We start from the raw sequence: 13,341 nt of genomic DNA on the forward strand, positions 1-13,341 counted from the left end.
TTATTGAAGTTTCATTCTATATGGAAAAACTTCACTAGGTTCTAATTTAACATAGGCACGTACATATGTACATAAACCAACTACACCTCTATCAAGATTTAATTTGATGTAAGTGCCCAGGGTATTCCCAATATCCTCCGAAATGGTTGCATACCATAAAGGTAAATGAAAATTGGGAAGACAAACCCACACACATTTTAGTAATGGACCTAGTGTTATGATCAAAAGATGAGAACCAAAGAGTTATAAAAATTCCCACGGTTCCTAAAAAAGGAGAATCCTCCTCAAACATAAACTCTTAATCCACATGATCATAGAACTGAACAATTTAAAAAAAAATCGATCATCAAGAAATCTAACATTTATGAAGGTCCAACTCATCTGGATCTACTAGAACAATGTTGATGTAGGATGCCATTATTGATTAAATATTTAGATGACCATGTTTTTTTTTTTCATATAATGGATGTATAAAAGTGACCTCTAATGTTATGATATACATAGGGACCTCTTAAGCATGGTCCACTTTACATGAACTAGAAAAAATATAAGTTTTGAATTAATCATAGATATATATTTGTTTTTTGCTACATCCTTAAAAGACAAAAGTTTTGAAATAAAGGCATCATAGTTACCACAAATCTTACTTACAATTGCAATAATAAAATAGGGGTTGAATGTTTAACTATGTTGTAGTTGAATAAAGGATTGCAATGGTTAGGTTGTTTACCCTCATATAATAGAAATTGTTGATGCACCAAAATTTATTGTGTCATCTCCATTTTTTGCTTTGGTACTAACATAAAATCTCTAGAATGCACACACATATATAAGTGTCCAATAAGAGATGTAACCATAATTTGAACAAGGTTTTCTTCAAAAACATGGATATAAAATATTTCATAAAACACTTTACATTAGGAATTTCGTTAAAAATTTGACTAGCATCTTGCAAATATCCACCTTTAAGCTTAGTCCTAACAAGATAAACCATCATCTTACTTCCAAGCTCCTAACCAGGAGAAACATTTATGGTAACCAAGAAAAAGCATGGCTAGATCCTTGAACTCTAAGCATAATGTTAACGAGTTGTTATTGCAAGTTTAAAGTGGAGATAGTTAAACTCTCTAAACTCTAAGTTCCTAGAAAATTTCTTGATGTTCCATTTTGAACATCAAGAATAAAAAATGAACATGTAAATTCCGATCGTCATATATTTGTTAGGAAGGGTACACAATACTTTTTGCATCTGACCTGTAAAATTCCTAAATTTATAAAGAAATTGAAAAATCTATCTACTATTTTGTCAATCCATCTCCATTTACTGTTACAATGGTGTGCATATTCTTGAAAAACATAAAGGTAATGTTTCCATCCATGCTATTAAGAAATTGAAGAAATCAAGCTACAATGCTTACATTTATCTCTCTGCAAAATGTAAGTGAATTATATATCCAAAATTGTTCAAAATACCCATTGCATGATTACGTTGACATATGAATAAATCCAACCTCATCTGAATTTTTGCTTATATTGCCTCAATATAAATATCATGCTTTTTCTTCTGAAAAAAAAATGAATAAATCCATGTGAAGAAGAAGCGTTGCATGGTAAAATGAAATGAATCAATTCAATGTTTACATTGAAAAGAGCAGGTACATGTTAGTCCTTTGTGTTAGTTGAGTTCTTGGTTCTCTAAATGTGCGGAAAGATTTATGCAAGGTCTATTAAAATAATAAATATACAAATCTCTTTTTTAATTATTATTCAGGAACATATTTCGCAACTACTAAAGTAGCTATGCAGATGGAGTTATGAAAAGTTGGTTGTGCGGAGCTAGTTGTTCGAAGGTAGCATGTGTGGAGAACAAATGCATGTGCAAGAGCTTTGATTGTGCCGAAAGTTTTGTATAAACTTTAGTAAAATAATAACTATACAAATCTAATTTTCAATTCTTATTTAGGAATGTATTTCACAATGTATGCTCATTAATTAATATCAATTTTGAATGTCAATGACTGACCGAAGAGAGTTATTGAGTGTAAAAGTAGTTGTGTGGATGAAGTTGTGCAGAGGTGCTTGTGCATATGCGGAGGTTATCTGAAAGTTTTGTGCAAAGTTTATTAAAATAATAAATATACAAATCTCTTTTTTAATTCTTATTTAGGAATGTGTTTCACAATATATGCTCATTAATTAATATTAGTTTCAAATGTTAATGACTCACCAAAGGAAATTATTGAGTGTATATGTAATTTTGAAGTTGAAGTTGTGCGAAGGTAGTTGTGCATTTACGAAGGTTATGCAGAGAACAAATGCATGTGACGAATTTGTGTGGAATTAGGGAAGTGCACAAGGATCTTTTAAATGTAATGTGTTTTCATATTAGTAGATTGTGCACAAGAGAAGTTCTTATTCTATTATTAATATATTTTACAGAGTGTGGAGGTTCATTCAATGAAAGCTTGATCAATTTTTCCACACAATGGATGTGCTATTTGAAGGAAGCGTATGCGAAGAACAAATGCATGTGCGCAAACTTTTCCTTGTGCCAAAAGATTTTTCCAAGATTTATTAAAGTAATTAATATACAAATCTGTTCTTTAATTTTTATTTGGGAACGTATTTCACAACGAATGATTTCTGCCCACGATATCTGTGACACACATTTATTAATATCAGCTTCAAATGTCAATGACTAATCAAAGGGTGTTGTTTATGTTGACTAATATGTTGTCTTTGATGGAAACCTTATTGATAAATACACACTTGATGGTCCTGGAACTAATGCAACTATTAGATATATTGATACAGATGCTACAATGGATATGGACAGAGAAATGGAAATTCAATTACAGATGGATGACAAAGTCAGTTTTGAGAAAGTATACATGGTTCTTGTGAAGAAGAGTTGCGTACATACAAAGGTCTTGTGAGTAAAAGTCACGCACAAAAACCAAACCATGGAAATATGGTACCCAGGGGTCATTACCATGGTATTGGCCCATAGTAATTAGAGCAACAATGTTCATTTGATCCCGTCAACAAATACTAATGACATTACCAAAGAATTTACCTAAGGTATTGGCTAAGGAAAAAACTATATAAGGAGATGGAGATCAAGGTGTTAAGTGTGAAAGTGAATGAGTTATTCATATGTGATTTGATCTGAAATAGGTGTGCACCAAGGAGCAAGGAGAAGACTCAAATTTGATAGATCTGAAAGTGTAGTAAATACTAATGAATACACTTGCTTGATCTGTTTATACTTGTAGCTAATAATGGTAAATTTGTGGCTATAATGATGTTGTAATTTGAATATGTGATAGTGAGGTTTGTGGAATGGAAATTGTGTTTCCAGTGAAAATTTTCAGATCTGTATACAGGTTTGTTTTTGAATAGTCATGTACATACACAAAGTTGTTTCTAGGTAGTTTTGTATATATTTCGTGATGTATTTTTCAGTATGTTGAGATCTGTATGTGGGTGTCCCACATTATAAGTCTGTACATATGTTGTTCTACTTAATAACTGTCGCATATATATTCTGAGTCAGATTTGGTTAGGGTTTGCATTGCTTCTTAATGATAAATATTGATGGTTACTATTTTATTTGTTGTTGTTTGTCAATGATGTCTCTACGATCTGTATCTGACAATGTTGGTTGGGTTGATTGTGGATTGGAATATTGATTGGTAATGATGCCATAGTGTGGCCATATGTGATTAATTCTATGATTTGTTATTTGTTTAGTACTTGATTAAATGAGTGGTTCAATGTTACAGTGAGCTAAATTATTTAATGTTTAGTAATATGATATATGTATGCAGGTTTTATGCAGAGGAAGCACGTATATATGCAGGCTTTCTCAATAAAATTTATGTATATATTATGAAGTTCATTTGTTTTGAATGGTTTTTGGCTTTAGTGGTTTGACGATTTTGACATTCAGTTGATTTACATAGATTCAGTGGTTCAGATTTGTGTTTCAATATTTCAATCCAGATATTGGTTTGTGCTTATTGTTGGTGTGGGTCTAGTATGAAAATTTGATGAAAGGTGGCCTGCCAGTTTTGATGATTGGTTGACAGGTTGATCCATTCTAAAACATTCTGAAACATGGTCCACAAGGTGTTAGGGTTTGCAACCTTCAGTGAGGGGGTACAATCTCCTTTCCGGTAGGAGCCAGTAAACAAGATTAGTGGGTTGTATCTCCCTTCTAGTGGGTGTTGGAGAACGAATGGAGGTTATAGCCTCCTGTTGGGTAGTAGAAGCCCTGCGTAACAGTCATGGGGCACAAAGCCCGAAATTTTGGGTAAAGATAGGGTAAAGACTCCGCAGGATGCGCAGAGCGCGACTTGTAATAAGTTGAGTCAAAGGGTAGTCCGCTCAGAAATAATGTAAGGAAATGTAAATTGAGTCGGGCCGCCCATGGTTTGCGGACCATGGAAAGGTATAAATAGAGCGAGGCTCTATGGTTAGGGGCAGCTAGTTTTTGGGGATGATTTTGGATCTAAAATGTAATGGGTTTGTGAGAAGGAAAGCCTGAAAGCATTTGTAAGTCTGAGTTGAGGGATTGGGTAGTGGATAGAGGCTCTGCAGCTGTGTGTGCAGAGGCCTATAAGAGTCCGCGGTTGTGTGCGTGGACCCCTACAGCTGAGTGCATAGGGCAGATCGAGATTTATTGGTGATAAAGTGGAAATAAAGATAAGTTGCTTCTGAAATTCTGTGTTAAATATGAATTATCGTGGATCTGGCTTTTGTATGGTTAATCTAACTGTTTGATTAATGCGCATATGCTTATGTCAGGAATATATGTGACCTTATGTTTATTCTAAGTACGCGAACCGGTTAATTCTGATAAATGTTTACTTAAAGACCCTAAAACGAAGACTGAATCTATAAACAACGCATTAATAAGTAGCTAGGATTATTCTGGGTCCAGATCTGTGCGGAAGCAGAACAATGCGAGGCTGAAAAATGGCGCGGAAAACCGCTAGACCACATCTAGACATCCCAAGGGTGCGGAAACCTGGTTCCAACACCCTCCCCTGCTACCTCGGGTGAGACCTCAGTCCGCGCTCTACGGGCTGTTGACGAAAGGGCCGGTAGCTGTGGGATTTGTTTGGCTAAATAACTCTTCCGAACTTGGGTCAGGACCATATAAGCTAATAAATGGTTCCGTTGCCGAGACTGGGACCTGCCTAAGGGATGTCTGATGTAGGAGCGTTGGAACTCTATAGAGAAAGAATTTAAGCGTCGAAGGGATCAGGAATAGTAGTAGTTCAGAGTACACCAACACGCAAACTAGAGGTTAAAAATGACAAGCACGATCCAGCATTGAAATGAAATAAGCGGACTTGAATAAGTTGAAGTTTGTTGAAATAGAAGTCCTTAAAGTACCCAGCGAGCTCCTTTCCGAGGGCACTGAAATGAAAGAACATACAGTTTAGTAAAAACTTGGTTTAACTTTAATATTTCAAGAAAAGTTAATCAAATGAGCTAAATTTCGTTACAAGCTCATCTTAATTTCCACCTATGGATGTGGGCCTTGAATCTAGCATACGGTCGGGTAAGCTCTGTTGAACTTTTCAACTGTAAGGTGCATATCAATGATATAGTAATTTTTCATGTATATCCTCTTTAAATACAGTCACCTCGAGCTAACGGAAAATGAAAATAAGCCTTGTCGTTAGAAGAAATATTTAAAGGGAAATATGTTCTATGTAAACAAGTACTTAAAAACATTGATTGTTTCATCTTTAACTACCATCACTGTATCGAGTTAACTGAACACAATTTCATGCTGAAACCTGTAAGGAAAATAAGATTATTCTATTCATTACATACAAATCAAAAATTGAAGGCAGGTAGCATTCCAATTTAACAAAAAATTATAATGTTGAAAAAGAATACTCGGTCTAACATGGTAGAAACAAAAAGTGAACACAGACATAGTTGAAACCTGGTGCTAATCTGAAAGATCAAAACATTATCTGCATCATTTTGCATTTGTAATCTCGGCCACAAGAGGTCACAGGATCAAGTCCCCTGGGAAAAGTAATAAAATGATGCAGCGGTTGTGGAGGAGGGAATGCCCGCACATATTCAACTAGTCTGGCGAGGAAGAGGCCCCTGATCAAGAGAGGGTTTGTGCAACTATGGCCTATCATTGTACCTAATTATAACTAAAAATATTGGTTTTCAATCCGATGGTAGACGTTATTATAATCGTCTAACACCAAAATCAAAATATGGAGGTAAATAGTGATTAATTGAGTGACAAAGCGTGTGTGAGGATGGAAGATAATGAGTCAACATCATGGAAGGGTGGAAGAAATATATAAATGAGAGGGTAATAATGGGAGGAAAATAGAGTAGGAGATATGATGGCATCTTTTCCCATAGGATGAAGTCTTAGCATAGAGGCTCTTGCTGAGAGGCTTCAAGCCTCTTCCTCACCAGATTCGTTTTCTTAGGAGGACTAGTTGGATACATTGGCCGGGGATGAATGAATTCCCCTTGAAATCGTATGGAAAAGTGAGAATGAATGATGTGAAAGTTCTCTCCTCAATGGTATTGGGCACCATCCTCATGCATGAGAATAGATTTTACAAGCCACCTTTAAAGAAGTAGAGGGACATACTCCCAATGGCGTAGTTTAGAGGTTTCTTAGGATAATGACCCTCTATTGCTTGTGCGGGGATTCTGAAGATGAAAGAAACAAAAGTTCCACTGATGTTTTCCTTTATGTTCCTTAGTATGGAATGTGATATGTGATTTTAGTGAATTTTTAAACAACCTCATCCATTTGTCACTTAGAGTTCATGTAATTCATGTAGAATACCTAGGGGGGATAATATGGGGTATAGAGGGAGGTACCCAAGGGAATAATGTAATAATGGGATGGGCCATAGTAATAAATAATGTGGTTAACCGTATCATGTAAGGGACCACAAGTAGTTAGCAATAATGTAATAAGCCCATGGTATTAGATAGATGGTATTAAGGGAACCATGGTAATGACCCATGGTATTGTATGTATGACGCCTATATAGAGGCTAGAGACTCCCCATTGAAGGATGTCAAGGAATATTGTATGAACAAGAATATGGCTTGTGGAGTGTTCTCCTTCCTTAAGGAATGAAAGTATGGTGTTGCCCTACCTTAAGGGTTTGATATCAATAAAGAAGCATTTCTATCTATTTATATCTTCTTATTTCTAGGTATATTTGTATTATCATATATTTTCATATCAGATCTATAACAAGTGGAATGTATTATACCTAGGGGGGATAATATGGGGTACAGAGGAAGGTACCCAAGGGAATAATGTAATAATGGGATGGGCCATAGTAATAAATAAGGTGGTTAACCCGTATCATATAAGGGATCACAAGTGGTTAGCAATAATGTAATAAGCTCATGGTATTAGATAGATGGTATTAAGGGAACCATGGTAATGACGCATGGTATTGTATGTATGAGGTCTATATAGAGGCTAGAGACTCCCCATTGAAAGATGTCAAGGATTATTGTATGAACATGCATATGGCTTGTGGAGGGTTCTCCTTCCTTAAAGAGTGAATGTATGGTGTTGCCCTACCTTAAGGGTTTTGATCAATAAAGAAGCATTTCTATCTATTTCTATCTTATTATTTCTGGGTATATTTGTATTCTCATATATTATTAGATCGTATCTATAAAAAGTGGTACCAGAGCTATAACAAATGGTATCAGAGCACTTTCTTGGGCAAAGCAGAATTTTTATTTTACTTTTTGCAGGAACTCTTTGGGGCTGCGACTTTGTAGATCAGATCTATACATTCTGGTACAAAATATATGGAATATAATTGCATATCTAGGTTGCTTGCGAAAAAATACCCAATTTGAAAAATAAAATCAGCTGAATCGGAGTCCAAATGAGGGAGATATTGCTGATTTAAGAATCAGCTTTGTTGCAGACATTTTTCAGGGCAGCGAGTTTGTGGATCAGATCTGTACATTCTGGTGCAAAATCTATAGAATCTAATTGCATATCATGGTTTTTTTGTGAAAACAATACCCAATTTGAAAAAAAAAAATCAGCCGAATCGCAGTCCGGATGAGGGAGATATCGTTGATTTAAAGCTCAGCTGTGTTGCAGACATTTTTTGGGGCGATGAGTTTGTAGATCAGATCTATATCTTCTGGGGAAATATTTGTAGAATCTAATTATAGGTATGAGTTCTTTGTGAAAAGATACCCAGTTTCAAAAAAAAAAATTGTCGAATCGGAGTACGAATGAGGGAGATATCACTGATTTAAAATCGGCTCTTTTTCAGAAATTTTTGTGAAGGCGGGACAACTACAGTGCGAGTCTGAAATTCCAGTGCCTAGATCGGAATTTAATGAAGATGTAAAAATTTGATGGCTCTGATCCAGAAATAGGGTTAGCACAAATGGAACAGTATTTGTTATGAAACCAACTCACAAAAGGATAGAAACGATAGCTGAATGCCTTAGAATTCAGCCTCTTCGAGGGGGCAACCTCCTTTACATTACACAAATGAACAATTCTTGGATGATTCAAATGACAAAACCTCCTTTCTATATGTAGGAGTCTAAGGGGTCACAATATAACGAAGCCGACCTAACAATAACAATATAAAGGCACAAAAATAACAATAGAGGGATTCTATGGGGCACAATAATAACAATATGGGGACAATAGGGGCACAACAATATTAATAAGGGATATAAATACAATAGTAATGGGGGAATCACTAATATTATAGGGACCTAACATGCCCCTCTCCTTCAAAAAAGTGTTGTCCTCAATGCTTGAGTAGTTCTGGATGCTTCTGTATAAAATTCTCATCCTCCCATGTGGAATCTTCAACGGATAAGTTCTTCCACTAGATGAGATACTCCGAAATGGATCGATTTCGTAGCTGTCGAGTTCTTGTTTCTATGACTGCTTCCGGTTCCAATATATTTTTTCCTTCCTCATTAAGTTTTGGCAATATTGTTTGAACTGGGAGCTTGTCGCCTATAACCTTCTTTAAACATGAAACATGGAAAACTGGGTGCACTCGAGAAGCTGTAGGAAGCTCCAATTTGTATGCCATAGTACCAATATTTTGCAACACCTTGTACAGACCATAATACTTTGGTGGTAATTTATTATCCTTCTTAGCTTGCTTGAGGGATATTTGTTTATATGGTTGTAGCCGTAGGAATACCCAGTCACCTACATCAAAACTTCTTTCGCTGTGATGTTGATCTGCTTGTTGTTTCATTCTATTCTGTGCCAACATGAGGTTATCCTTTAAGAGTTGGAGAACTTGTTGTTGATGCTCCATGTGATGTTCCACTGATTGAACCTTAGAATTTTCTCTTAAATATGATGTGATGGATGGTGGCTGATATCCATAAAGTGCCATAAATGGGGTCATTTTTGTTGCAGTATGGAAGGAAGTGTTATACCACCATTCAGCCAAAGGCAACCATTTGACCCATTGTGTCTGTTTATCAGATACAAAGCAACGAAGATATCCTTCCAAACATTTGTATACTATCTCAGTTTTCCCATCAGATTGAGGATGATAAGATGAGCTATGAGCTAAGTGAGTACCAAGACAAGAAAATAATTCTGTCCAAATATTTCCAGTAAAAATGGGATCTCTGTCACTTACAATAATCTTTGGATTTCCATGTAGATTTTGAATTGTTTCCATAAATGCAGTAGAAATTGTACTGGCTTTAAATGGATGTGATAATGCACAAAAGTGTGCATACTTGGTAAGTCTATCAACTACCACCATGATGACACTCTTTCCCTTAGACTTGGGTAAACCTGTGATAAAATCCATTGAAACCTCCTCCCAACATTGGCTTGGAATGGGTAAAGGTTGTAATAGACCTAGCGTCCTAATTGTTTCAACATTATTTTGTTGACAAACCAAACATTCCGCCACAAAATTTTGAATATTTGATTTAAGGCCATCCCAAAAAAATTCCTTCTTAACCATGTGGTAAGTTTTTAAAAATCCTGAGTGCCCTCCTAAGGGAGAAGTGTGCAATTCCAGAAGAATCTTTTGTTTGAGTTGGGAATTCTTAGAGAGGTATAAGAAATCTTTGTACCATAACGAATCAATTTTCCAGCTAAATGTATCAAATGTACTGGAATCTTGTTCTAACTTTCAAATAAGTGCCCACACTTCTTTGTCATTCTTCCATTCCTCCCTTACTTCATTTATCCAATCTGGTTGGATAATAGAAATGGCACAAAAAGATGCTTCCACATCCTCATCCTTTCTTGAGAGTGCATCTGCCACAACATTTGGCTTCTCTTTTTTGTAGATGATTTCAAAGTCATAACCCAACATCTTTGTGACCCATTTTTGTTGTTCTTCAGAGGATAATCTTGTTCTAAAAAGTATTTAATGCTATCATGATCTGTTTTTACCTTGAAGTGTCTTCCCATTAGGTAGGGTCGCCATTTCTTAAGTGCATGTAGTATTTCCAACATTTCCTTCTCATAAATAGCTTTGTGTAAATACTTTCCCTTTGATTGGACGACTTTCGAAAGCAATGGGTCTTTCATCTTGCATTAAAACAACACAAATTCCATTTCCTGAAGCATCACATTCCACAATAAAGGTTTTTGTGAAGTCTGGTGTAGCTAAGACCGGTGCTTGGCACATTGCCTCTTTAAGATGTTCGAAGGCCTTTGTTGCTTCTGGAGTCCATGAAAATGCATATTTCTTCAATAATGTTGTTAGAGGTGCTGCTATTTTCTCATAATTCTTAACAAACTTGCAATAATACCCTATCAACCCGAGAAATCCTCGCAAATGCTTTATGGATGTGGGGATTTTCCATTCCATAATGGCTTTAATTTTGCTAGGGTCTACCTTAACTCCTTCATGAGATACAATATGACCCAAATATTCCACCTCTTGTACTCCAAAGAAACATTTGGATCTTTTTGCATATAATTGTTTCTCCTTCAATAGTTGTAGCACCCTGTCAACATGTTCAACATGATCCTTCCAAGACTTGCTGCAGATTAGTATATCATCAAAAAATACTAACAAAAATTTTCTAAGGAAGGGTTTGAAAATGGAATTCATCAAACCTTGAAATGTAGAAGGTGCATTGGTAAGGCCAAAAGGCATGACCAAAAATTCATAGTGACCCTCATGAGTTCTAAATGTTGTTTTTGGAATGTCTTCAGTCTTCATTCCGATTTGATGATATCCTGAACGAAGATCCAACTTGGTGAAGTAAATTGACCCATGCAATTCATCCAATAATTCATCAATGACAGGAATGGGAAACTTATCTTTAATAGTGAGCTTTTTGAGCTCCCTATAATCCGGACACATGCACCATGATCCATCCTTCTTGTGCACCAATACTACTCGAACAGAGAAAGAACTCTGGCTAGGTTGAATTATACCAGCCTCTAGCTTTGTTGCAACCATACGTTCAATTCCACTCTTTTGGGAATAGGGATATATGTACGGCCTGATGTTTGGAGGAACACTTCCTGGAATCAAATGAATAGTATGATCATGATCATGAATAGGTGGGAGACCTTTGGGAGTCTCAAATACCTTGGAATGATTGTCCAAGACATTTTGGAGATCTGGAGAAATAGATGATTTCGATGTGGAAACATCTAACGAACATAATTGTGAAATTACACCTCGTTGTTCCTTTTTTATAAGATTTGTCATATCGTTAGAGCTGATTATCTTTCCCAGTTTCCTTGCAATACCCCTTAATTCAACTTCCTTTCCTTCCGCATAAAATTTCATGAAAAGTTCTTGAAAGTTAAAAGCTATTATACCCAAGGATTGTAGCCATTGAACTCCTAGTACAACATCAGCACCTCCCATTGGAATGTAAAGCATTGGGCTATTCAATACATATTCTCCCATGGATAGCTTGATATTATGGCACTTTCCGGAGCAATTTATCGTTCCTCCACTTGCAACCATCACTTGACACTCTGGTGCTGGATATAGGATGCAATTCAATTTTTTTGCAACACTATTACCTTTTTCTACTTGATATCTCCTTCTATCTTGATGGTTTGAGGAGTGGTAATTCCAGCCAATGCATTACAAGTTATGGTCGGATTCGTTTCTTCTTTATCTAGGCTTTGTTTCTGGAGTATATCCTCTTCTTTTTACCTTTCTTGTTCCTTTTCTTCTTCCTCTTCACAATCTATGTAGAATAATTTCTTCTCAGCGCACTTATGACCTTTAGTGTATTTGCTATCACAACTGTAACAAAGCCCTTTTGCTCTTTTTTCTTCCAATTGTTGTGATGTCAACCTTATAGGTTGTGGAAGGCTAGGGGCAACAACACTTCCATATTTATAGTTGTGAGTGGTAGGCTTCCTGATTGCCATAATTTTTCTTTCCATTTTTCTTGCTAACCTGAATGCCTTCTCCAATGAATCAGGTTCCCAAAGTCGAACATCATGTTGGATATTCACCTTTAAAGTTCCTATGAACACATCAATCCTATGCTCCTCTAGAATATTTTTTACCCTTATGTTCAATTTTTGGAACTCCTCAATGTGCTCCATCATTGAAGCCTTTTGTTTGAGACTTATCAATTGGCTAAAAAAAGTGTTGCTTTTTGTATCCTCATAATGTGCTGCCATTTCTTCCATAAAAATTGCCCAAGTGACAATTTTTTACAAGAGCAAAGCTATTGATACCATACAAACTGATTTGGTTCCAAATATAAAGTTGCAATATGTACCTTTTGTGTGTTTTGCATATTATTGAGATCGAAAAATTGCTCCATCTGTAGTATCCATGTTGTCGGATCCTTGCCATAAAACTTCCTCATATCGATTTTTGGAATATGGTGGGTCTTAAATCCAACATCAGAGTCTATGAAATCATGATTATCATTTCTTTTGTTCTCGTCATGAGTTTCCTTTACTACCCTTTCACCATTAGTGACCATTTCTTGTAGCAACTTATTCAAATTTATCTTTAATTCTTCCATCTTATCATCCATGCCATCCATCTTAGTGTCCATGCCATTCATCTTAGCTTCCATGCCATCCATCTTAGCTTACACTGCATACATCTTAGCTTCTACATCTTTCTTTTAACCATCCATCTTAGATTCTATTACTTTTTGTGCGAGTGACATTTGTTGCACTTGGTCTCGTAATTTTGATATATCATGTTGCATTTATTCCTCTTCTTCATGAATCATGCTAGAGCTTTCAGGTTGCTTACTAGGTGTTTGCATTTTCTTTCCTCGGGGCATAAATTACCGATAATAATGCTTTACTGTGCCCTTTGAATTCCTTCAAACTAATTT

This window comes from Pinus tabuliformis, chromosome 7 (genome assembly GCF_031772625.1).
Source record: "Pinus tabuliformis cultivar Carrire ecotype Pingquan chromosome 7, CPIR1, whole genome shotgun sequence".
In the NCBI taxonomy this organism is placed as follows: domain Eukaryota; kingdom Viridiplantae; phylum Streptophyta; class Pinopsida; order Pinales; family Pinaceae; genus Pinus; species Pinus tabuliformis.